At 42.3% G+C, this 27,193-nt stretch overlaps 1 protein-coding gene and 2 long non-coding RNA genes across 5 annotated transcripts in view; 1 reads left to right on the top strand and 2 right to left on the bottom strand.

Annotated features, from left to right (window-relative positions):
* The window catches only part of CDH10 (cadherin 10), a 396,417-nt gene that overhangs the window by 245,758 nt on the left and 123,466 nt on the right, over positions 1 to 27,193 (bottom strand). The window lies entirely within an intron of this gene.
* LOC309373832 lies at positions 456 to 11,527 on the bottom strand. The gene is made up of 2 exons (XR_014170207.1): positions 11,387 to 11,527; positions 456 to 740 (listed from the first exon to the last, which is right to left on the bottom strand). It is a non-coding gene; the product is annotated as an uncharacterized lncRNA (long non-coding RNA).
* LOC309373825 lies at positions 11,795 to 17,196 on the top strand. 3 transcript variants are annotated; one of them, XR_014170195.1, is made up of 4 exons: positions 11,836 to 11,877; positions 14,468 to 14,583; positions 14,747 to 14,897; positions 16,798 to 17,196. It is a non-coding gene; the product is annotated as an uncharacterized lncRNA (long non-coding RNA). The 3 variants fall into 3 exon arrangements; XR_014170194.1 differs by lacking the exon at positions 14,468 to 14,583 and having other exon boundaries at positions 11,795 to 11,877; XR_014170196.1 differs by lacking the exons at positions 11,836 to 11,877; positions 14,468 to 14,583 and adding an exon at positions 13,816 to 13,923.

Here is a 27,193-nt window from a genome sequence, read left to right as displayed (position 1 = left end):
TGGAACCAATTAACATGACAACAAGCACTCAGTTTCCTCTGGATCCTGCTAGATTTCCAGACATAGCTTTTAAGCCATGTGAAAAAGCACATAAAACATGGAAATTATCAGGTAAAGAAACTTCAGGAAAATAGAATAAAATGTTGTCTGAACAGAGCCTCAGGGCTCCCTTTTTCCTGTAATTAGTTAAGGGGAAAAAACCTGAGCTGCCTGTTAGGCTCATATCTAGTTAGAGAAAGAAAAATAAGTGCCTACTGAGAACAGAGAGCTACTGTATCATAATGACAAAGAACATTTGCACGGAACATAAACATTTTTAAAAGCACAGAATGTTACATCCTATTACTTAATTCCGTTGACCTGTGACTTTGTTTAGCAGCAGCAGCACAATAACAGGGAAATGCAGAGTTTCAATTAATGAAATATTAAAACAAATGGTCCAATCAACAGCACAGTTGTTGCATTATTTAGAATAATATTTAATTCATCACAATTGCTCCTCTTTCCGAATTATGTTGATATTTTTATACGGTGCACTTGCTCGGGAAATTCACCTTCCTGCAGAAGGCTGCAGCAATGACGACGAGGTACTACTACCTAAGTATGTTCGCACAATTGTCAGTGAGAAGTGGGAAACTTCAGCCTTGGCAGAAGGTGGGTGGGATGGAGGAACCTCTGCCAGCTTCAGTGACAGCTCAAAGCATCGGAGATGAAGGGAGATATGGGGGAATCTCTGGCACCTCAAACAACAGAGTACATTTTGTCATGCAAGCATCCACACAATGTGATCCTCAGCTCCCAACTTTTGTTTGACACTCAGAGAGAATAAATTACATAAGGCATATGTGTTTGCCCAGACAGGCGCATCATGTGACCCATGAGAGCAGCAAAATAACCAGACTGTACAACGGTGGTGGGATAAAATCAGGCCAAGTCTTTATCAACAGCAGCAGGCAGGGCAAGGCTTGGCATGGCATTGGGTCCCAGGATCAGTTCATCATTCAACAAGCCCCATGTTGATGAAACGGATCCACTGGGTTTGGACCGCTGCAAATATGTATGATGGGAGTTGGCCAGTGTTGAACCTTGCCATGCTGCAAGCCAAGTGAGCAAGGCCTCACGGGGGGACCAGGGTGCAGATTCCAACCGTGCAGATATCGAACCCACGCTTGGGTTTGCCATGGCCAGTCCTCTCTTCAGGCCCCTATACAGTGGTACCTCGGGTTAAGAACTAAATTCATTCTGGATGTCAGTCTTTCACCTGAAACTGTTCTTAACCTGAGGGACCACTTTAGCTAACGGGACCTTCCGCTGCCACTGCACTGCTGCTGCACAATTTCTGTTCTCATCCTGAAGCAAAGCTCTTAACCTGAGGTACTATTTCTGGGTTAGCAGAGTCTGTAACCTGAAGCATCTGTAACCTGAAATGTCTGTAACCCGAGGTACCACTGTAATATGTCGATCCTGACCAATGCCAGTTCCGCCCTCATACAAATATGTTCTTCTGCCTAACAGAGGAAAGCCATAATTTCATTAAGGGAAAGTGTGGGGGGCGGACAACCAAGTGCCAATGAGGTGTGTGTGTGTGGGGGGGGTCCTTTCCAGCCCTGTCAACCAGTGACCCAAAATTGCTCAGTGAAGGCTCTAACTTGAGGTTGGTTGGTTGGGTGGGAAGCTCTCAAAGCAAAATGGTTGTGAGTTCCAAGGGAAGCAGCTTTTTATAGCCTTTCCCCTCCCCTCTTCAGCAAGAGCTCATGGGACAGTTTTTTCCCCATGAGGCCATCATACAGAGAAGGTAGACCAACTGTCGTTCTTGCCTCATGATGTTGTTTCAGTTTCTCTCAGACAGTATGCTATGGCGTTACCATTTTCTTTATTATTCAAGCTTTTTCTGACATAGACATTAGCCCCTTGCTTCGCTGAAAGGAAAGAAATGCTGCAGAAGAATGGTGGAATATCCTAAACTGGGTGCGTGAGGGGATATTCCCAGTCTGAGAGGAGGACTGTTTTTTTAAAAAAAATCACCCCACCCTCCACAACAGTCATCCTAGATGAATCAACAGCCATATGTTGTGTGGGGAGGGCACAGGTGCCTAACAGCACCCCTGCTTTCCCCCCCACATACCCGCCAACATTTTTCTGATAAAAATATGTACGTCCCATTCCATAATGATTTTTTAAAAAAACAATCCCTTCCCTATACAGGATTACCTTCAGATTGCTTGGGGGGGGGGGTCAGATAACTCTATACCCTCCAACATTTCTCCAATGAAAATAGGGGCATTCTAAGGAAAAGTGAGACATTCCAGGATTAAGTCAGAAACCAGGACTGCTTCTATAAATCAGGGACATCCCTGGAAAATAGGGAGACTTGTAGGGTCTGTTTTCAGTCCTGACAGGAATGGCTCTGCCCTTGTGAACTGAAGAAGGGAACCCTCCTAATGAAAGGGGGGAATAATGGCATCACCGTCTTTGTTTATTTTGGTCCTCCGAACCAAATCAGCCAGCAGTCATGCAGCAAGGAGTGAAGCCTGCAGTTAGTCACATGACAACCCAGGGCTATCTAATGTCTAATTGGAATATAGTCAAACTACAATGCCCACACTATACTTTTAGAGCACATTTCCACCCTTGAGAATTCTGGGTATGGTAGTTTATCCCTCACAGTGTTACAATTCCTAGCAACCATTAACCATAGAGGATGGGGGTCAGTGCACAGGAACCAGAGCAGCAGGAGCCATCAGCATAGCCAGAGGGGACCCTGTCTTCATGAACATGGTGAGCTCTGAGGCACAGGGAGCAGTGGGCAGAGAGCTCCAGGAAGCTGGGGTAGGCAAGAGCCCACAGCCCAGCTCCCTAGTTGGCCAGGTGGGGCTCGCTAGCTCTGAGAGGAAGTGTGTGATTCCTCAGCTGTGGTCAGCTTGGAACAGGTGAGGGTCACCTGCCTCATCAAGCCCAGATGCTGCAATCAGCAGGCAAAGTATAAAAAGGGCAGCACAGCTGAGGTCTGCTTAAGTGCCCAAGTTGAAGAATCTCAGCTCTGATACTCCATTATCTCTGTGGGACTGAGCTTTGCTTTGGACACCTGGATTGAGAGTGGAATGGAGACTTGACATACTGACCTGTTGCCAGGTAGGCCAGAGGTTCAGAGCAGCTGCTGAAAGATGCTCTTGTCCCATGGATTCTGTGTTTTCTTTCTTGGTCACACGCTAGCGTGACAAAATGCGGATAACTTGTTTTTTATATAAAGATCTTGCGAGGGATGGCTGCATATTCCTGCATGGCTGAGGACTGGACCAGGTGGTCCTCAAAGTCTTTTCCAACTCTACAATTCTGTGATTCTAAGTGAAAAAAATAGCATCCAAAAAACATACTTCCCGCCTCTCATTTCTTCTTGTGCATGAGAATTTTGCTCCGTAACAAAATATATTGATGTGGGTTGTTGGTTGGGGGAGGCTGTAGGCCTGAGTCCTCTCTGATTCCTGGATCTAACAAGGCTCTGACTGCAGGAATAGCCAGACAAATTTCTTTGGAATGGCTCTGAAAGTATGGGCCACAAATGTAAGGAAGTAGCTCTGTGCCACAGAACAGATGGAGAATCCATCTCCCTGAACTGTCTGGTAGTTAGAAAGACAAAAGGCCAGAGTTTGGTGGGCTAGAAACTAGAAACTAGAAGCTGGAGGCTGTAGCCTGGGCAGCTGGGAAACAGAGCCATGACTGATTTCTGTTTTGAATCTGAGGCTGTGGCTATGGGAGAATCAAGAGCCTCTTTGGATGTTAATGCTGTGAGCGCCTCCATTGTAGGCTCAGGTTGTTTGTGTGTGTGTGTGTGTGTGTGTGTGTGTGTGTGTGTGTGTATACACAGTGGTACCTCGGGTTAAGTACTTAATTCGTTCTGGAGTTCTGGAGGTCCATACTTAACCTGAAACTGTTCTTAACCTGAAGCACCACTTTAGCTAATTGGGCCTCCTGCTGCTGCCATGCAGAAATTTCTGTTCTCATCCTGAAGCAAAGTTCTTAACCTGAAGCACTATTTCTGGGTTAGCGGAGTCTGTAACCTTAAGCATATGTAACCCGAGGTACCACTGTGTGTGTGTGTGTGTGTGTGTGTATGTAAATAAACCCTATATCCTGAAGACACTATAGTCTCTGCTGTCCCTCATTCCAAGACAGTATGGAATTTGATACTGCTCAGAGATGCAACAATATGTATACAGCTCTATTCTCATGCGCTCTAAACATCTCTGCAGCTAGAATGGAGTTATATTGTTTTTATTTTCCCTAGCTCCCTATTTCTGATGTTTTTGTTTTGTTTTCATAACTCCTTTCAGGTTGATTTGTTCTATCATTTATCTTCTGAATATGCCAGAGGCAGAAAAGATGGAAAAGGAGTGAGTTTTGAGGGGGAAGCATTATGGAAATGTATATATAAAAAATCGAGCTTAAAAAGATACTAGTTGAAGATTTCTGGAGTAAAGCTTTAATTCTCTCCTCTAGGCTGTATTGTGTTGAGTTATGTACCATATTTCTAGCAATAGATTTCCCTCTGATGGAGGGGGGGGGGGGGGAAATGAACAAACAAATAACTTTACTAGTCCCTTGTACCATTCAAAAATAGTAAACTACTAAATATCTAAGGAATATTAAAACAAATATTTTATTGCAATGTTGTGCAAAGGGACGCGGAAATAGCAAGGAAAACAGTAGGGTAGAATAAATTAAAATAAGTTAGAGGCCACTGAGGCACCGTTATGTTTTGTTTAATTTAAACAAAATATGAAATTGTTATGGAAAGATTCTGATGTGATGAGTACCATCTGCTGTTATTTTGTTATATAACAATTTGCATAAAATCTATTAAGTTTGTGTATTGCATGCTTCAGGAATTTAATAACCTAGAATTATGTGCGACATGCATTACATGCCAACAAATTGGAACAGTGTGGATGGTCCTAAGTCAAAACACATCCAGGAAAGAGCGTTGGGGGTTGCTATAACTGGAACTCTCCCTGCTCCAGAAGTGGTACCTTTATCGGAGACTGGAGAGACTGAGGACTCATCTAAACTTTGCATTTAAAGCAGTATCATAGAATTGTAGCGCTCGAAGGGATCTTGAGATTCATGTAGTCCAACCACTTTAAACAGTCAAGGCTTCCCCAATAGAATTTTGGTAACTATAGCTTGAGAACTATAGTTTAAGGGTCCTGAGAGAGGTGAGGAGATTTCTTTTCCTGTCAGAGCTACAATTCCCCAAGTTTTTTGGGAAGAGGGATTGACTGTTAAACCAGTGTTATAAGAATTCTAAGGTCTCAAATATCAATTAACACACATAAGTATATAAACCACGTGTCTGAAATAGTAGGCTGCCGGAGAGCAATCCTGAAGCCATTTTGACTCTCCCAAATTGACCTCAAATATTTCTCTGCAAGGAGGGAGGAAGTGGGAAAACCTCCCCATTTCCTTTTTTTTGCATGCAGATCCTGTCTTAAGGGTGTATTTGTGTACAAATAAGGGGAGCCTGTGATCTGGATTCAGGAACTAAAGTATTAACTATCACAAAAAGAATGGCCAAGCTGCCCAGGTAATGCAATCAGTGATCATTATCAGGTATCCTGGCAGACTGGATTTCTGTTGAAAACCGCCTTCTCTGCTGTAGACCGCCTCTGAGATGTATGTATGATGCTTTAGAGGGGCGGTCTTGGGCTACAGGGTGGGCAATTTCAAAAGCCTATATAAGGACTTGTGCACCATTGTTCAGGGTTCTCTTTCCTCCTGCATGTGGTGAGTGGGGACCCTGTTGCAACAGTTTAAAAAAGATCGCACTTACTAGCCGCTTTGCTTCTCAATATACTCTAGTTGGCCTCTGTTATTTTCTCCTACCAATAGGGAACCCACTTAAGGACTCTATACAGGCTCTTGGATACCCCATAAGGGAAAAGGAGCATTTTTTTCTTATAACACCAGTTTGGGAACTGTAGCTCTGTGCGGGGAAAAGGGTTCTCCTAACAATCTTTGGCACCTTTAACAAACTAAAGTTTCCACATTCTTTGAAGGAAGCCATGGCTGTTTAAGATCATCGTTGGTGTGAAATTTGTGAGTCTTTTTGCCCCCTACCCTGGTCACATCCTCTGAAGTGAGGAGGACAGTGACTGGAGAAAGGGCCTTTTCAGTTATTTTCAGGGGGGTTTTATCAGCCAGAATTAGGCTTTGCTTTGTGAACTTCCCAAACTGTACAGAAACTTATTCATGTGTGCTACTACAGCAGCAAGAATGTTACTTGCCCCCAAATGGAAATAAGTCCTAGCAAAGGAAGAATGGATGCAAAAACTTATGGAATATGCAGAAATGGTGAAAATTACTGGGAAAAATAAGAAATCAAGATAACAAACTTTTTATAAAAGAATGGAAATCGTTTATTGAATATTTACAGATAAATTGCAAACAGATAAGAACATAGGCAGGATTATTGTAATAACCTGCAGTTTCATAAGAGTACATGAAAGTAGATGAATAAATGATTAAGTTAAGTTGGTTTGGATATGCAGAAGATATTAAAAATAAATTTAAGGAACCGCATAAAGAGGGGAAAGATGTCAAGTTTTGAAATGGTAAATTAACTGTAAAATTATTGAAATGGATAAACCTGATATATATAAACATATGATCAGCCAGAACTCATCAGAACTCAATTCTGGCACATCTTAGGTATGCACCATTGTAAGAGCACCTGTTTTTCTAGAAAAATAGCACTGATTATGTTAACTAATTTATAAGTGCCTTTGTATACATCTCTATAGTTGTGGTGCGCTGCATGTGGAATGTCCTCCTCAAGGACGCTCACCTGGTGCTCTATTCAAAGTCTTTGTTGCACCAGGCGAAAACCTTTCCCTGTTGTTGTTGTTTTTTTAAATAAAAATAACCTGACCTTTCAACATAATACTTAAGCTGGTTTGAAAACAACTGGTTTCACTCCTTTTTAATTACCTGGGATTTTTCTTCTTCTTGCTAAACTATGTCAATATACAATATTATTATTATTTTAATTGATACAGCAAGAAAAAAAAAACCACAAATACCAAATTACACACAGGAATAACCATAGACAGATAATTTTCTTAACAAACAATAAAACAAAAATTGGTCTTAACACTAAAGACCCAACCTCCTGTCTATTCCATATTTCGATTTCATATTACTTATTGCCAATACACTTTTATCATAATTAAACTTTTTCTTAATATATCTAATTTCTTATATCTACCTTGCAACTATTACTAGTTCCTCAAATGCTGCAACAGAATTTAAACTACTATATTTATTTTTTAAATATTCTTTGAGATCTCCCATTTTGAGACAAATACCTGTTTTGATTTATTCTTTATTTTTTTCCTGATAGACCTGCATATTCTGTCAGCTTGTGGATCCAATCTTGTATAGAGGGGATTTCATTACTCTTTCATTTTGCCATGATCAGAACTCTGGCATATAAAAAGGTACCCTTCCTCTTTTGCGGAATATCCAGATCTGTTATTATACATTGCAATATACATAATTTTAAATTCGCATTAGTTTTACTCACCAACCACTCTGGGGGCTTTGTTAAAAAGGGGACATCCTAAAACATTATAAAGAAAGAGAGACAGAATAGGGCTGGCACTAGGATAAAAACAAGCTTTCTCCTCCCTTCCAACCTTTCTCCTTTTTTGCAATGTTGAGCCCCTGTGTGCAGTCGAATAGGAAGCGATCTCTGTCCTATGCTTTCTCAAACCTGAGAGATGAAGTGTCCTATGATTCTAAGCACATTCCCTCAGAAGCAAGTCACACCAAGCTCAATGTTACTTTCTCCCCACTAAGTGTGCTGAAAACTGTAATCCTATGCACATTTTCTAGGGAGGGCTTCCCATTAGACCCAGTGGGACTTACTTTTCGGTAAATATAGATAAGTGGTTGGCGTGTTGTTTTAGTTCCATAAACTTGGCGGAGAGAAAGAGAAAACATCTGATAGGCTCATACTTTCTTTTTGTTTATAATGTGCCAATGCTACTTTTGTCATATTGGATTTTGTGCAATGCACAGACATGAAACAAGCAACACCCTAAAATGTAGTAGTCGAATAATAATAATAATAATAATAATAATAATAATAATAATAATAATAATACTGTAATTTATTATTTATTCCCCACCCATCTGACTGGGTTTCCCCAGCCACTCTGGGTGACTTCCAACAAAAAGATTAAAACATCTGTCATTAAGTTTCCCTAAACAGGGCTGCCTTCAGATGACTTCTAAACATCAGACAGTTGTTTATTTCTTTGACATCTGATGGGAGGGCATTCCACAGGGCAGGCACCACTATTGAGAAGGTCCTCTGCCTGGTTCACTGTAACCTCACTTCTCACAGTGAGGGAACCACCAGAAGGCCCTCGGAGCTGGACCTCAGTGTCCGGGCTGGATGATGGGGGTGGAGTGATCGGAAACGTACTGGGAGCCATTGTAGGTCTTTCAAGACCAATGTTATGTGGTCTCGGCGGTCATAAAAAACAGTAGATAACATCTTCGAAAAGGCAGAGAACTCTTTGATCTGAAAAGTGTTTTTGTCTGGTACACAAAGGGTGACAATTCTAATTCTATTAGTGTTTAATTTCTTTTTTAAAAGACCATACTTTATGGTTTTAGCTTTTTGGATTTTATTTGTGGTGTTTTAATTTGTGCAAGGCGCATGGAGTCTGGGGAAGTTGGTGCCAGGCAAATCCATTTGGAGAGGGCATCCCATAACAGGGTCAACGCTGCCATTTAAAAAGTCCTCTGGCTTGTTCAAGTCTACCTCACCTCTAATGGGAGAGTTGCTTGGAGAAGGGCGTCGGCAGATGTTATTATAAAATGAGAAGTATACGCTTCACACATCCAGTCACTTACTCTGTCTTCTAGACCAATGGCCTGGACAAAGGAAAATGGCCTATAGATAAGTTGATATTTTAAAATTTGTGAGAGCTTCCTGGGGTATTGTTTAGGGGGCGTTATTATTGCTGCTGCTGCTACTATTTTTTTGTATCTTAAGATTTATGGGGAAAGTTTCTGATTTTGTTGTATACTTTTTGATGTTCATTTGTTGTTTGACTACTTTTGTAAGCCGCCTTGAGCGTGGCTACAACTTAGGAAAGGCGGCAACCTTAAATTCAGTTTTCCACAGTTCCGCACCATTTTGTCACTTGTTTGTTTTTTAAAAAGGTTCTTATGTAATTCCATCAGGATTTCAGAGTGAATTTCCCCTAATAGACACGTTGGGATGCAATGCTGCCTACCGTAAACATTTTTGCAATGCAGGCTCCCCCACTGTAAAGCATTTCTGCATATTGTTTTTGCGAATATATGCCTGTTATGCACACTTTACCTCAGGTTGTACAAAAAGAAGAACCACACTGCAAAATTTGGGAAAGGTACAGATTTTGCTGGGTGGCTATGCTTTGTGTAGGTTTTTCAGAAAGTGCTGACTAAGTAGGCTTGCCTTTAAATGTGATCTGAATCAGATTCCTCCACCCCCCCATCCCTTCCACAGGGAGAGAGACCGACCAAAAAAAGAATATTTCACTATACAACATTGTACACATCTATCAGTGTGTTTAATGTAGTTGTTTACAGCTAGCCCTTTCTGACTAAAATGGTTACATGATGTCTCATCCTGGCTTGGCAGTCTTACAGACAGGCAATTTTGTTTCAGGCTACATGTGAGCATTCCTCAGGAGCATTTCTGTTTGTGGTTGTTATGAGGAAAAGTAACTGAAACACATGTTTTGGAACTGCACTTCTCTCCCACCTTCAATTTAAACAAATACATTCAAGAACAGACCTTGGATTGTTGGTACAAATGACATTGCTCCCCTCCCCTACTGCGTTTTGACTACATATCATTATATCTTAGGTGCACATATATTTCTGGTTGTTATGAAGAAATGCAATTGCAATAAACATTCTACAATGCACTGTATTGTTGAAATTTTAATATTTCTTTCATCTATACATCTCTGATCCAGTGAATACTGTAGTTTTAAAAGTGTAAAATAAAGCTGGATTGAGGGACCAATTCTTCTTTTTTTTAAATGGATCTATTGCAATTAGCTTCCTTAATATATTAGTAATTAGTTTATTCTAATGGCCAGGAGACTCCATTTCACAGTTCTGTATTCGGAGTACAGTAGAGTATAATTTTTTTTTAAATGACTGGACAATAGCCATGTTGCTGCTCATCTAAAAAAATAACCCCATGCCCAGAAAGCACAGCTTATTGAAACATAGTTTTGGGGAAAGAGCTCTTCATGGGGAAAAATGTCACTTCATCCCCACAGTAATTCCAACAAGTGTGAATTTATAATTAATTGCAAAGAATTTGAGAAGTGAATATTTCAGTTTAAATTAGATGGATCAGGGATGTCAAACTTGTGGCCTTTGGGGCTCTGCAATCTGGCTCTCTTGGGTGATTTTGTTAATTAAGCACATATTTTCTTAAGGGGGAAAGAAGTGTTTTGCTTGCAGTCACAGCCTGACTGTGCAAGAGAAGTGTTTTCATCACCCGCTTGCCACAGGGAAGCTGTAGGGAAGCTGCTTCACTTTACTTTCCCCAAAGGCTCAGGGGACAGTGTGATGATATGAGCTATGAGTCCATCGAGCAACTGCCATCCCTGCCCTTGTACAGATGTTCAGCAGCTTCCAAGGAAACCAGCCTGTTGCATAAAAAGGAGAAGCAAGATGAGCATATGCAAACAAGGTGAGCTCAGTCCAGGCTTCTCTGTTGGCTGCACTGAAAACAGGATACTGGAACCTAGGGACATTTGGCGTGATCTCACAGGGATCCACCCCCATTGTTCAGCTCGGACACTGAGGTCCAGCTCTGAGGGCCTTCTGGCAGTTCCCTAACTGCGAGAAGTGAGGTTACAGGGAACCAGGCAGAGGGCCTTCTCAGTAGTGGCGCCCGCCCTGTGGAACGCCCTCCCACCAGATGTCAAAGAAATAAACAACTATCTGACTTTTAGAAGACATCTGAAGGCGGCCCTGTTTAGGGAAGTTTTTAATGTTTGATGCTTTATCGTGTTTTTAATATTCTGTTGGGAGCCACGCAGAGTAGTGGGGAAACCCAGCCAGACGGGCGGGGTATAAATAATAAAGCGCAGTGATACCTTGGGTTACAGATGCTTCAGGTTACAGACTGTTCTGGGAGATGGAGGGTCTGGAATGCTTTCAGCTGGGTGTTGTTCTGGCTCTCCCATGATTTCCCAACTTTCCCCCTCATCTGCCTCTGAGCTGCTCAAACCCCTGTTGTAAATCTATACTGTCTTCCTCTTCCTCCTCCCTGGAAGAGTCACCATTCCTCCTCTGCCCAGTCCTTAACAATTAGTTTTCTTTAACAGTGGTAGCAGGTTTTCAGTTTATACACAAGCTGTTCTTCAGACTTTGATTATGAGAGCAAAAAAAATTAAAGTCTAACTAGAAACAACTGGGTAGTCAAGCTGATGGTTACTTGGTTGCAGAAGTTTACTGGCCATTGTTGTTGGCATGGAAATAGTCTAGGCTGAATGCAAACATGGCATTCTGATGTCATGTGTGATGTCACAAAGAGGATATGCTTCGTTGTTGTTGTTTAGTTGTTTAGTCGTGTCTGACTCTTTGTGACCCCATGGACCAGAGCACACCAGGCACTCCTGTCTTCCACTGCCTCCCGCAGTTTGTTCCTTAAGAATGGAAACGTTTGATCTTCTTGCAGTCTCCTCCAGCACCATAATTCAAAAGAATCAATTGGATATGCTTTAAGTCTTGGTAAAGCCAGAAACAGTTAACAGTCAGACTGCATCTCAGCCCTGTCAAGATGGATCTCCATAACAGGTGATGAATATTTTTGTTTGGGGGATATATTAACTTTTACTATTGGGGGAAAGTTTTAGATTGGTTTGCCAGTTTGTACCCCATCAAGTTGAGGCCAATAAATATACATTCACAACCCTGTACCCATCAAGTAATCAACTTTGTGTGACTTTGGGACTGATTCATGCAACCACATTTCCTTTCTGCACTCTGTAGCAGCCTTTTCTCTGTATTTGAAAAAAATAACCAAGAAGGAGAAGATAAGTAACCAGGAATAAGATCTAGATAAGTATGGTAAGGATCTAAGCTTTACAAGTGAGGGGGCTAGGACGATGGCTTTGTGGTCCAGCATGTCCTGCTGGGGATATTGGACTAGCAGATCCTGGACTTAATAATGCCTCCTGTTTAGTATACCTCCCATTTCCTCTACCTATCTTCCCCACCTATCCTGGCTCCATGAGAGACTGCCATTCCCAAATGCCAGTCCCAGTAGGCGGACTAGTTGAAAAATGTGAGACCCAAAGAAGGATTTCACATTTATTGTTTCAAGGAGAGGGGGCAAATGTCTTTTTTTCCTCTTGCAGAAATGTTCTTGCTGATGCAATAAACATCTGAATGGGGCCATCACAGTTGAGTTGCTGAATATAAGAAGAACAGGCTCTTTAGGTAGAATGTAGGCTTATTAAATGCATACTTGACATGCAGCGATAGTAGGAGGCCCCATTAGCTAAAGTGGTACCTCAAGTTAAGAACAGTTATTATCATTAGCATTATCATTAGTATTAGTATTAGTACCCCCACCCATCTGACTGGGTTGCCCCAGCCACTCTGGGCAGCTTCTGACATACCGTACTTTTCTGTGTATAAAACTAGGTTTTTTTTCTTTAAAATTAAGCTAAAGGGGGGGGGGGTTGTCTTATACATGGATAGTGCATAGTGCAAATTTCTTAAATTTGAGTATCCCAAAATAGGGGACGTCTTATACATGCAGCGTCTTATATACAGAAAAATACGTTATATAAAAACATAATAAAACATTAAATGAGAAATGCTTCAAACCATAGAACTACCTCTTTTTGCCAGGCTTGAATGCATTCCTCTGCCTGGTTATATGGCATATTCTTTTCCTCTGCAGCAGCCTTTTTTCTGCTGGTTTTTAAAAGCCAAGGGAGATTTTGTTCTTTTTGGGTAAAGGGATTTGCAAAACATCTCCGGTTGGCAAGATGGTATCAACAGTTCAGAATATGCCTAAGCACTTGCGGGGTTTTGTGGGGGAATGGCAGGCTGTGCACTGCGTGGTGCTTTTGCACACATTTGCAGGCGCTCATATGGGTGCGCACTAAGACAAGATGCATCCAACCCACAGAGATTTAACACTGAGAGTCCCCAGAGAAGCAAGTCAGCTGGATTCTGGATCAGAACGCTACCAACTAACACAAAACATTGAAAGCCTCCTTTTGAAGAAAAGAGGGGCAGGGAGATCAAGATTTTGCCAGGGATAGGAGCTGCTCAACAGGGATAGTCCCTGGTCAACAGGGATGGTTGGAACACATGCAACAGTTCTATTTGAAAGACAGATACAATATATTGATGCTGAGCCAGTAACTGCACATGTTGCCAAAAAACATCTGAACAGAATCCAATGTGAGGGAATTAAAGAGAGCAGGCAGCTGCCTGGTGGGGCACACCAGAAGGAACACCGCCTTACCTGGAAATGCCAGGGATTCAGCCTGAGACCTTCTGCAAGCAGAGCAGATACTCTCCCACTGACTCACAGCCCCTTCCCATCATGCCAGCAGGAGCTATGGTGCTGTTTCTCACAAGGCCAGCTCCTGATGCAAACCGGGGCTTTGCTCCAGTCATGGCAGGGATTGTGGGGCTGCACTGTCAAGGGCTGTCAGCACGATCAGGACATGTGCAGGTTAGAGGGAAGATGCAAGACTGAAATGCAGTTAAGTTCCTTTTTTAGAGGGTGCTGCACTTTTGGATCCTCATGCTGTCCCGCCACTTTGTGAGGCTGAGATGAGTGGTATCAAAGGACTCGTGGCTGTTGTGTCCTTCTCACTAGTAAGTTTTAAAAATGATTGATAACCCAGGGTTATTAAAGCACATCAGTACTTTTTCAGGGGATGGGGGAAGTGGCTGGTGGAACTTCCGGTGGGCCCTGCCCCTTTTGCACCTTTAAAGCCCTAAACAGCCTCAGTCCAGTATACCTGAAGGAGCGTCTCTACCCCCATCGTTCAGCCCGGACACTGAGATCCAGCGTCGAGGGCCTTCTGGTGGTTCCCTCATTGCGAGAAGTGAGGTTACAGGGAGCCAGACAGAGGGCCTCCCACCCTGTGGAACACCCTCCCTTCAGATGTGAAGGAAATAAGTAGCTATCCTATCTTTAAAAGACATCTGAAGGCAGCCCTGTTCAGGGAAGTTTTTAATATTTAACGCTGTACTGTTTTAACACTTGATTGGGAGCTGCCCAGAGTGGCTGGGGAACTTCAGCCAGATGGGCGGGGTATAAATAATAAATTATTGTTATAATTATTATTATTATTATTATTGTTGTTGTTGTTGTTGTTATTATTATTATTATTATTTATTTTTATTATTGCCCCAGGCACGGCAACTGATGCTACACCACTGCCTACAAGTAAACGTCACAGAAGAGGCCGAACTCATACATTGTAGCCAGGCCTTGAATTTCAGCATATGGAGAACATAAAGACTTTGTAGGTGTGTGTAAAATGTGAAAGCTTTGCACCAAAATCCAAGTAGACTCAGTACCCTTTCACAAAAATAATTGATTGCTCAATTATTTGGTATACACTTGGTATGCATTAGCAAACAAGGAAGCTGAACTGCTGATTAATTGTGCGGCATTGTCTCAATTGTGCAGCTGCCAATTGTGGCCAAGAAAAGCAACCTGATGCCTCATGGATTATACAGAATGAAAGGTCAGCCCTTAACACAAACAGCAGGAGGCAAATGAGCAGCCAGTCACAAGCTTGTAGGTGGTCTGGAAATTCTTCTGATTTGTTGGGTAAGAGGTAAATATTTCTTTAGGCCTTATGCATTCCTTATTTCCCATACGGCATCATCTCCCCCTCCAAAAAAGATCACTGCACTGGCAATTTGCCAATTCATTTACAAATCACCCATTCAAAGCTGGATTTCCTTCGTATATTCCTCTAGCAGAGGCCATATATAATGTTAATCAAAGAACAAGTGGGAAATGCAATGAAGAATGTGGTGTGCTGCTGTTCACTATCAGCCAGGCCCAACCCCGTAACAGTCCATTCCATTCCAGGGATGTGGGTGGCACTGTGGTCTAAACCACTAAGCCTCTTGGGCTTGCCGATCGGAAGGTTGATGACTGGAATCCCCGTGACGGGGTGAGGTGAGCTCCAGTTGCTCTGTCCCAGCTCCTGCCAACCTAGCAGTTCAAAAGCACACCACTGCACGTACATAAACAGATACTGCTGTGGCTGGAAGGTAAACGGTATTTCTGTGCGCTCTGGTTTCTGTCACGATGTTCTGTTGCACTAGAAGCGGTTTAGTCCTGCTGACCACATGACCTGGAAAGCTGTCTGTGGACAAACACCAGCTCAGTTGACCTAAAAGTGAGATGAGTGCCACAACCCCATAGTCGCCTTTGACTGGACTTAACTGTCCAGGGGTCTTTTACCTTTACCTATTCCATTCCCTCCTCATGCATGATGACCCATTGCTCTGCACGGCACCGCCACCAAACGACCCATCAGCATTCTGTGTCTATAAATTGTGCTCAATTCTTAGTGGGTTTTTTGAGGGGTTCACTGCATTTTGGGTTACCCCTTGAACATTCATATTTCCACAAACCTTGGGGTTTCTGAGTCTGTGGGTACTAGCGCTGTGACAAAAAAACACAAAACCCTCCCACATTTTTGTTTCTTACACCATTATTCATCAGTAAATGAGGCAAATTGAATTCAAAAATGATCAAGGTGTGTGTGTGGTAAATGGTGAACTTCTTGTTGGTGGGGTGCTTACCCAACTTTTGTGGTGTTCTGAGTTTGTACCTCGATAAGTGGTTTATTGTTTCCCCTCTACCCAAACAAAAGTTTGTTCCTGCTTGAAGCAGGTGCAATGCTGTCAGCAGCGCTAAGGTTAAGTCAGGTAAAGCAGCAATGCTGCCCCTTCCTGAAAATTTTGGAGAACTCTTTTGAGAGCCAGTGTGGCGTAGTGGTTAAGAGTGGTGGACTCGTAATCTGGGGAACCAGGTTCGCATCTCCACTCCTCCACATGCAGCTGCTGGGTGACCTTGGGCTAGTCACACTTCTTTGAAGTCTCTCAGTCCCACTCACCTCACAGAGTATTTGTTGTGGGGGAGGAAGGGAAAGGAGAATGTTAGCTGCTTTGAGACTCCCTAGGGTAGTGATAAAGCGGGATAACAAATCCAAACTCTTCTTATTCTTCCTTTTCTTCCTCCCCACTTATGATATTTTTTTTTTTGGGGGGGGGGAGCTTTTATTTTACCCTGTTCTAACCTACTCAATGCATTGTCACAAAAGACATTTCCACCACAGCTCTAATTTTACCTGCTTTCTCTGGCTTTGGAAAGCCATCGTTGTTTGCTATTGATTTGTCTCTTTTTCATGTTTGCTTTAAGGTGCCCTGAAGTTTTTTGTTTGTTTATTTGTTATGGTGGGGTATAAAGAGTTGAAATAAAAAATGAATAACTACTGCACTACTCCAGCCTTCTCTCTCTCTCTCTCTCCCTCCCTCCTTTCTGTGCATTTGTGTGTGTGCACATATGCACTAACACACACCGTATCCTGCAGTTTGAGCTACGTTACTACCAATGCAGTTAAACACTGCTAATCCAGGCATGAATTGTTCTAAGGAGTGCTTTTCTTCAAAACAAGCATATACCATCCGACTTGAACTATCCATTGTCATCCTCCTTAGACATGAGATGCTACAGGCTCACTATGTCAGAGAGGCAATTTCTGCCTAACACAGCATCGCACTCCCATCACCAAGAAAGACGGCTATAGAAATCCTTTGTGCACTCTTTGTGCCTTCGTGTCTTTTCACCAGAATCCGGAGAAGTACTTCTGCGAGACAATTGACTGCTAAACATAGGGCCTTGTTTTGCAATTGCCCAAGAACTGCTTTAGCAACAGTCATAATGGGAAAACTTGAAAATGAACAGCAGACAGATTTGAAGGAATGAAAGTGTCGGCACAGAAGAAAAGAAGGAAGATACTAACCCAGGGAATATAACAAGGGTCAAGGGTCAGCAAATTATGCCCAGAAATGTAGCTACTAGCCTACAGGAATATATTAAAAGTGCCTCTGAACACATGCAGAGTCTTCTTTTTGCCAAACAAGCTTCACCTGCCCTTCCATTTCCACACAAGGTAAAGGTAAAGGTACCCCTGCCCATACGGGCCAGTCTTGACAGACTCTGGGGTTGTGCGCCCATCTCACTTAAGAGGCCAGGGGCCAGCGCTGTCCAGAGACACTTCCGGGTCACGTGGCCAGCGTGACAAAGCTGCATCTGGCGAGCCAGAGCCGCACACGGAAACGCCGTTTACCTTCCCGCTGGTAAGCGGTCCCTATTTATCTACTTGCACCCAGAGGTGCTTTCGAACTGCTAGGTTGGCAGGCGCTGGGACCGAGCAGCGGGAGCGCACCCCGCCGCAGGGATTCGAACCGCCGACCTTCCCACACAAAGAAGGGCTTAAAAGGCAGATGTTGTTTCTTCCCTCTAATTCTGAATCCCTGAACTTTTTGTCAGAAATTGAGTACAGTAACACCTCGGGTTACAAACGCTTTGGGTTACAAACACTTCGGGTTACAAACTCCGCTAACCCGGAAGTAGTACCTCAGGTTGAGAACTTTGCCCCAGGATGAGAATGTAAATCACGCGCTGGCGACGGGAGGCCTCAATAGTGAAAGCGTGCCTCAGGTTAAGAACAGTTTTGGGTTAAGAACAGACCTCCGGAACGAATTAAGTTCGCAACCCGAGGTACCACTGTAATTCTTCCACTTCCCTTGCAAGTATTCAAAACTAGAGAACACTGGACTCGCTTACAAAAAAACCCCGGTCCTAATTCTTCTCCCACCTCACCAGCTCTGATCCAGCTGCTCTTTGCAGTTCGCAGACATTTCCCACGACTCTCTGGCTCTCTTGCTGCAGGCAGAGTCTTCGTTCTGTGCCAGAGCACATTGTAGTTGAAATATGTTTCCCTCCTAAAAGCCTTCTAGGTTAAATACAAATTAAATGCTTTTATAACAGCTAGTCCCCTAGAGATGCATGGAAAGGGAGAGCGGAACAAGGACGAAGCAGAGAAGGGACATCAGGACTGGACAGAGTGGAACCCATCAATAGTAGTGGCAGTGAGAGGGCAGACCCAGAGATTTGGGTGCTTGCCAGGAGACTTGAAATCAGGAGACTGAGGCTTGGAATTTCTGGGTGAAAGGCAAATAACTGGAAACCTATTAAATCATTGTAATTTCTATCCTGTTCTTCCTTTCGAAGGAGACCGGACTGGCATACAATAAAAAATAGTAAAGGAAAAAAAGAGAGAAAAAAACTATAATATACAGTACAAACAAATAAGAAATGTAGCGGCCAAAATATCTAGGACTCAAAAGGCTGATTAAAAATAAAAAGTTGTAACCGTCCTAAAGCTAAGCAACGAAAGCCACTCCCAAAAGGCACGATGTCACCTTACAAATACCTTGGGGACAGGGAGAAGGGCCTCTGTGGAAGATTTTGATTCTCAAGAAGAATTGAATGAAGAAAGGTGGTATTTGGGGAAACCTGAAGCCATTTCTGTGAACCGCCCTGAGACCCCCCGGGTATAGGGCAGTATATAAATTCAATTAATAATAATAAATAATAATAAATAATAATATTTTTTGGGTTTTATAGGCCAAAACCAGCACTTAGAGAATTGCACCTGGGAACAAATAGATAGCCAATGTAGTTAGTATAAAACAGGGAGGGTTTGTGATGTGAGCCCTACATTTTACCCCTGCAAGTTCTTGGATTTAAAGGGATCTTGCCCACCGTTGTGAAATAATTTCTTACAGGACATCAGCAAAAAGTTCCACCCCGCTTCCATGGTAGATGTGCTTCCTAGCGTGCAGTTCTGGGTGAGGGGTGCATTATTCTCCAACATTATTTTCTCATTTAAAAAATCTGCAATCATAAGCCTATGCATATGTTGATTCCATGTAACATTTCAATATTGTGGAACTATGGCTTATATTTCATTGCTAATTGGAATTAGTTTTATCTTATGACATTTATTTTTGTAACATGTTTTGAACATTTGGGAAGGTGAAAACCTTAAAACAGCATTTGGGAGTAAACAGAGAAAACCTTCAGATTTCATAAGGCACATTACCAAATTCATTATCCAATGGAAATTTCCAGTAAATCAGCACTGTTTTTGCCATTAACAGTGGCAAAACAGTGCAGGTGAGCTAATGATAACCTCTGTTTTCCTCGTCTCTTATTTAAGCAACAGTCTTTTTTCCCTCTACACGGCAACCCTTTTACAATGAGGCAATAACATGAAATCCATTTGTAATGGCCCTTAAAGCTCCAACTAGGTACTCAGACAAAGCGATACACTTACAGTCATACACTCTGAACATTATAATGCCATTACGAATGCTACCGGTCCTATTTCTGGATGCATTGCCAACTATTGACATTTGTTGTAATCACGCATCCATGTTAAAATCCCAGAGACAGAGAGAGAGAGAGAGAGAGAGGTGGGTGAAATTCACACTTCTCGCTACTTTTGTTTAAACACGGGATGTCATCTGTGCACAGGTTTTTGCAATCTGTTCACATCTGAAAAAAAAGTTTCTGGCATATGGACTAGATACTCTGCTCTTGCTTCTGCATTTGGTTTTAGTAGCAGAAGGCAACAGCAAGCCACAGCCTTTTGAAACTGTATTTCGCCCCCCCCCTTCCTTCACAAATTGTCAAAACAGTGCTTCATCACTAGAGTTACAGTGGAACCTCAGTTTTCGGATGCAATCCGTTCCGGAAGACCGTTTGACTTCCGAAACCAAAAACTGAAAGTGGAAGCCTCAATACAATAGGGAAATTCAAAACGGAAGCTGCATGGCACTTTCAGCTTCTGAAAATCATTCAAAAACCAAAGCAGTTATTTCCCGATTTTCGGCATTCGGGTTCCAAAACTTTCATCAACGGAAACATTCAAGAACTGAGGTTCCACTATACTACAAAATAATTTCTTCCCTGAACTTTCCCCCTTGTGGTTAGAGAAGTTCTGAAGTTCAGTATGATCTCCTTTTTCTTTTCACTTTTGATGATGAGCTATGAACTTGATCTATGAAGGGCATTCTGGTCCATGGTCACACTTAGATAGGACGATGGGTGAGTTATACTTACAGAATAAGGCAGGGGACCTGTGGACTTCATGATGCTGTTCAACTCCCATCAGCCTTAGTCAGCATGGCCCAATGGCCAAGGATGATGGGAGTTGAGCAACATCTGGTGGTCCATCCCTCCATCTTCTGATACAGAAGAAACTCAAATGCACATCATAGGTTGCCTGTAAAAGCTTGGCAGGAGGGGTAAGGAAACTTGTTGGGACATCTTTATTGTCACCATCCAGTTCTGAACTTCTTGCTCTGCTCTTGAACTCCTGAATTATAACTCCTGAGCCTGCTTTCAATTCAATACACCTTTTTTCTCAAAGGTCTCTTCCTTACTCATAAGTAAGAACCTCTGTCTTCATGTTTTGGGCAGGAGCCAGGAGCGCAATCTCTTATTGCGAGAATTGGAATAGACAAGAACTTTCATCTATGTGGCATCTTTCTTTAAAAAAAATAAAATAAATAAAATCCTATCTCTCCCATCCCCTATCCCGTTTGTGCCTTGACTGCTTGATTACAACTCACATTTTATTTAGTGTTTGTTTAGCATCAATAACTGAAGGGCACCTGCACATTTTCAGAGATGTCTGAAAGGCCACTGTGGAGGTTTTTAAGCAGAGGCTGGATGGCCACCTGTCATGGATGCTTTAGTTGAGATTCTTACATTGCAGGGGCGTAGACTAGATAACCCTTGTGTGCCCTCCCAACTCTACAATTCTATGATTCTATATTCTTTAAGAAAGCAGTTTACGAAATTATTAAAATACATCCAAACAAAGGAAACACAGCAAACAATTATAAGGAATACTAAAACAACACTATCTTATGATCAAGAGCAGAGTTCCTAATGCAGAAGTGCCCATTTGACAACAAGTTCCTGTAATTCAGAACTCCAAAACCAAGGGAGGCATTCAGATGATAATTAGTCTGGAAGCATCCCTAGATGATAGGAACTTTATAAATAGCAATTAATGCTACTATGTGCACAGGTGAAGCTATTAAAGAATATTCTATTTTGGTAATAACTTATTGCTGTAATTAAAAGAGAAACATCTATAGGGTAAAAAAAGTTGTGTGCTTTTTTATCTAACCCCCCCCCCCTTTTACGGGTATGTTTAATTATATTTCATATATTTATCCATTTCCTCCCCTCCCATTTCAGTATGATACATTTTCAGTAGTAAGCTGAATTGTGTACAGGGCACCCAAACACCCACACCCATGTGTGTGTGTGTGTATGGGAAAGCTGTTAGCAAACTGGATATATATGGAAAATATCCAGTTTGCTAACAGTTTTCCTTTCTGTGATGCATCTCCGAATGACTGTTGCTAAGTGCTAAGTAATCTTTTTTGTCCTAAAGACAAGGGAAGTAATGTGATATATATATATATATATATATATATATATATATATATATATATATATATGCAGGTTTTGGTGTCCTCGGGTGTCTTCCCGTGTAAAAGTTGGGGTGTCTAGGCGACGTTTCGACGAGGTCTCACTCGTCATCTTCAGACACCCGAGGACACCAAAACCTGCATTCCTGTACCCGTGAAAATCTACGAAAGCAAATATATATATATATATATATATATATATATATATATATATATATTATGCATAAAGTAGGTTTTAACTTGGAGATATATATTTTTTTCTTCAAATGTCCAGTGGTACTGTTTCTAAAGGTCCTCAAGTGGTTTTACTCTTCAACAAAATATAGTGCTATAGTGAAGGAAGTACATTACTATTACTATTTTATAGTCTAGTAATAGTAGGATGAGTAACAGCAGTAGTAAAATGTGCCTCCCACTTTCCCCCAAATAGACCTGTACCCAAAGTTCATTAAAAACTGTTTCCTTACAAGGAAGAATAAAAAGAAAGAGACAGGTGCAATGGATTAGTGCGGCAAACATTAATGTGCAGCTTTGTTGCAATGTGAAAAGATGTTAAACAAATGGAAGATGTGCGCTTGCTGACATTCATGAGTTTGATCCACTAAATCAAACCATATTTCCTACAGTGGCTATAGAAACAACATGTTGAATCCCTATTCAGATTAATTAGTTTCACATGATGTATGAAACGACTGAGAGATTAATCTGCCTTCAAAACATTATCCATAACGGTGGTCAAATTAATTCATTGAAACTTTTGACCACCATTACAGATCATTGATTTAGGAGGCATTAACCTGCTGAACACTATGTCTCATTTTCTACATTGACCTTGCTCATAAGGAAGAAGGTTGCTCCAGAGAAATCCAGTCACTTCAAACCATTATTGATGCCTGTTCATATTTTTGCTAGAATTAGTTCTACAGGTATTATGTTCTATTCTCATATTGGATTGCAAAGCTGTGGCAGTGATGTATTATACAGAAGTGCCAAAATGACATTGGATTGATAATTGCAATGTACAGTGTTCTCCGATAAAATGCAAAACAATGCATTTGGATTTCTGTGGGGATGAAACGAGTTCTGGAGTTATGTAACACTGTGGGAACAGACACAAATCTGAAATGAAATATTGGAAGCATCATTGAACCACAGAAAAAGAATAGCTGAGATTGAGTTATATATCTGATTAGATGTTATGATGTCCCAAATTTACAGCACAAACATATCCATTTCTACTCAGTAGTTCTACTGAGTTCAAAAGGGGCTTACTCGCAGGTAAGTGAGTATTAAGCTAAGAGCCTTAAGTTTCACCACATTAATTGAAGGTGCACATTTTATATATTCATCACAGTTTGTGGCTCCGAAAGTTAAGATTAGTACTGATATATAGCAGTATTAATTACATTTCACAGTAAATTAATTAAGTTAGATCAACTACAGCATTAATGACATGTTTATTCTACCATACCGCTTCTCAAGCAGAATACATGCTTGCTTTGTCTCATCAGCTTCTGTATCCAAACCAAATAAAACCTTCCCACGTCAGGAGAAATTAATTGCTAGTCCTACCTTCTCTGGTCTCACAGAGAGACAGCATATTTCTCCACCTCCAGTCAGCACATTTCCCCCTCTGCAGAGGCGGCAGACCAAGAAGGTGGTCTGCCTTCAGAGGCTGATGAATCCAATGGATTTCCAGATATCTCTGGGGGATTTGTTGGCTGATATGACTGGCGTGCCACTCAAAGCCCTGGCCAAACTCTGGAACATCCGAGCAGCTCAGACCATTGACATGAACATCCCTAGGTGCCCTCTCCCACTTTGTGCAGCCTGTTTGGCTCCCTGGTGACACAGGTGGTGCTGTGGTATAAACCACTGAGCCCCTTGGGCTTGCCGATCAGAAGGTCGGTGGTTTGAATCCGTGTGATGGGGTGAGCTCCCGTTACTCTGTCCCAGCTCCTGCCAACCTAGCAGTTCGAAAGCACGCTAGTGCAAGTGGATAAATAGGTACTGCTGTGGCAGGAAGATAAACAGCATTTCCATGCACTCTAGTTTCTGTCACAGTACTCCATTGAACGAGCAGCCATTTAGTCATGCTGGCCACATGACCCAGAAAGCTGTCTGTGGATAATGCCTGCTCCCTCGGCTAGAAAGTGAGATGAGCGCCACAACCCCATAGTCGCCTTTGACTGGACTTAACCGCCCAGGGGTCCTTTACTTTTTTACCTTATACCCCAGAGCTTCTGGCAAGGAAACAAGATGAGAGATGAACTGTTAAGTTCTGTTATCCTGTATAGTAAGGCCATGGTGCTGGGATCGGTCCAGGTGAATACCTCACTCTTGCCCCTCTTGGCTGATACAGAGTAGCAGGAAGGGGACAGCTGGCTGGGCCAGGGAAGAGATTGATGCCTCCTTATTAGTAGTGGCAGCTCCTGCCTGCTTGAAGGAGGCAGCAGTACAACCGCTTCTCAAGAAACCCTTCCTGAATTCAGAAAATCTAAGTAGCCACCAGTGGCAAATCTCTTCTTCTTGGGCAAGGTTCTTGAGCAGGTGTTCATGAACTGAATCCAGGTCCTCTTGGAGGAAACTGGTTTTCTAGATCCATTTCAATTGAGGTTTTGGCCCAGTAACTTCTTTGGATACCCAGTTTTATGACCTCTGTCAGGAGAGAGTTAGGGAATATGTGTCCCTGTGCTCTTTGGTCCTGTGGAGCCTTCTAAGTGGAGTTTCTCAAGGTTCGATTTTATTGAACTGTTTCAACATCTACATGAAACTGCTGGGTGGAGGAAGGCCGCTTGCACACAGAGTTGTAAATTGTGGACTATGTCCCCTCTATAGTGGAGTAAGTGGGCATCCTTTTTTTGGAAGAAAATAGTGGTGTGTCCAGTTACATGTTAAGAGTGGGACTGAACATGCAAGCTGTGTCAGTTTGCATTTCTTACTGCAGAAAGTATTCATCTCATGTGTAAAGATCTTTCCTATTCTTTCCTATTCTGATTAATACAAGAAACTACTAGAAGCATCTCTGTGTGAGAGAAGCAGAGGCAGAAGGGTTAATGATTGTTTGGGTTATACTTTCTGGAAAGCTGCTTTGAACTAGTTCTCTTCTCTATTCTGCAGTCATGCTGACTAGAAATATAGGCCAAAAGGAGCCTGGGTCTTACTTTTCTCTTTCTCTCTCTTCCTTCTGGTGTGGTGTTTCTGTACATAGGATGCTTAGTGCTAAGGTTTAGTCTTATTATGAGTTAAGTTTATAAATGCTGCAACTGGATTTTTGTGTGGACTGAGCCAATCCTGATTGTACTGGATTTGATAACCATTACACTACATTTGCCTTCAGTGCAAGTAAAGCTGTTTTGAATGAAGTACTATTGCCTCTGGTCTATTTTTGGGAACTCTGCAATGTGCTTAAGATTTTCCTCCACATGTATGACAACATATGACAAGCTGTTACTGTTGAACCCAATGCATGGGCAGGATTCGACCCCTTCTCACTTTACCCTTGATGCAGCCTATTGATCTAACCGGCAGCAGCTCTCTGGGGTCCTTTCTTTTCTTAGCCTCCTTATCTAAGATCCTTTCACTGGAAATGCCAACTATTGGACCAGGGACTTTGCGTGCACATGCGCACAAATGTGCTCTATCGGGGAGCTAAGCTCTCTCCCCACACACACCTCAAGAGGCATTCAGTAAACAGAGCCTAAACTGACTGCTTCCCTTCATTTTTAGATGCCACCCACTTTGCATTTCAGAGGGAATGGCTAATCTGTAGCTGAAGAGATAGCATGGAATTGCCAGCCCTGTGAAAGAATGGTCAAACTGCCTTCATTTCTTCTCCCAAACTTCAATACATATAATAGCCTTCAGCTCTCCTATTTAGACATAAAAGTCAATAAATATGACTACGGCTAATACAGTAATTCTGTACAGCACAAATCTATAATGTAGCCACTGACTCATACTGGGAAAAAAAGAAAGAAAATAACTGGCACACTGAAGGTATATGGAGACATGTCCGCGACTTTAATTATAGCTTTGATTTAAAGAAGTTAATGGAGTTGGCAATAGACTTCAGTTCTAATAAGTTTGAAGCATGGACCTATAACTTTTCCTAAGGCCAATTCTGGCTGTATGTAAGACACTACAAGAATAAAAATGATTACTGCACCATCTATGAGTTCCTATGACATAAATTGTAATGGGCAAAAACAGAGACTGCAGCCTGAATCCCAAAAGCCTCTTCAGTTGGCACAGAAGAAAGGAAAGGGGTGCATGTGGTGGTGGGGAGAATAGAAGGAGAAAGAAGTAGGCGTTTGTGTTCAGCTTTTTCCTTCTCTGAAGCTGCAGTGCTGATTTGAGAAGATGTGCCGCTCTAAGCAATAATCAAATACTGTGCCTTGAACATGGTGTGCACTAAACAGCAAGCAGATTTCTCCCCCCCCCCTCCCCTGGCACATGCATGCACACAAACACAAAGAAATGAAGCTTTGACTTAATCAAAGGCTTGGATAAGTCCTGTCATCCCTTAAATGGTCTTAAGGCCTAAAGGAAAGAATGTTTCAGGAGTTTCTCTAAAGCATCCGATGTGTTTATAGTACGAAGCAAAGCTGATCGGTTGTACGATGGGGTGAATGTGACCAGATCTACAGAACGACAAAGCTCGTGTACCCTGTCAATATGAGGAAATTTCTGCAGGCACAACTGCTCTCCCTCCTGTATGACGAGCTGTCAAATTGTCCTTTCCTACAAAACGATTAAAGGTATAGGAGCCTCTTCCCCCAGCATATCCAGACATTCTAAAAGGCATTATGTAAATCCTGTGGAATTTCAGAAACTTAAAAGGGCTCAAGGGACGATTTGGAAAGCTTGGCAGACAAGTGATCCAAAGCTTATCAGACACCCTCTCTTGGGGTAGTATCACAGGTTTTTAGCCCTGCACTGAGACAGCAGCAGCTATGTTGTTGCTGTGGTAAGAATTCACTTCTACCGCACCTTGTTCTGGCCCAGGTGAGGGAACAACTTTAAATATGCAGGCTGAGATCCTACCTGCCCACAGACTGTCTCACCAGAGTGGTGCATGCTCTAGTTATCTCCCGGTTGGACTACTGCAATGCGCCCTACATGGGGCTGCCTTTGAAGGTGACCCGGAAACTACAAGTAATCCAGAATGCGGCAGCTAGACTGGTGACTGGGAGTGGCTGCCGAGACCATATAACAGCAGTCCTGAAAGACCTACATTAGCTCCCAGTACGTTTCTGAGCACAATTCAGAGTGTTGGCATGGACCTTTAAAGCCATAAACGACCTCGGCCCCATATACCTGAAGGAGCATCTCCACCCCCATCGTTCTGCCTGGACACTGAGGTCCAGCTCCGAGGGCCTTCTGGTGGTTCCCTCACTGTGAGAAGTGAGGTTACAGGGAACCAGGCAGAGGGTCTTCTTGGTAGTGGCGCCCACCCTCCCATTAGATGTGAAGGAAATAAACAACTATCTGACTTTTAGAAGACACCTGTTTAGGGTTTTTAATGTTTGATGTT

The sequence above is a fragment of the Podarcis melisellensis genome (assembly GCF_964234715.1).
Source record: "Podarcis melisellensis genome assembly, chromosome: 7".
Lineage (NCBI taxonomy): Eukaryota > Metazoa > Chordata > Lepidosauria > Squamata > Lacertidae > Podarcis > Podarcis melisellensis.
Note: the sequence above shows the minus strand (reverse complement) of the source record. Positions and strands in the feature narration are given on the sequence as shown.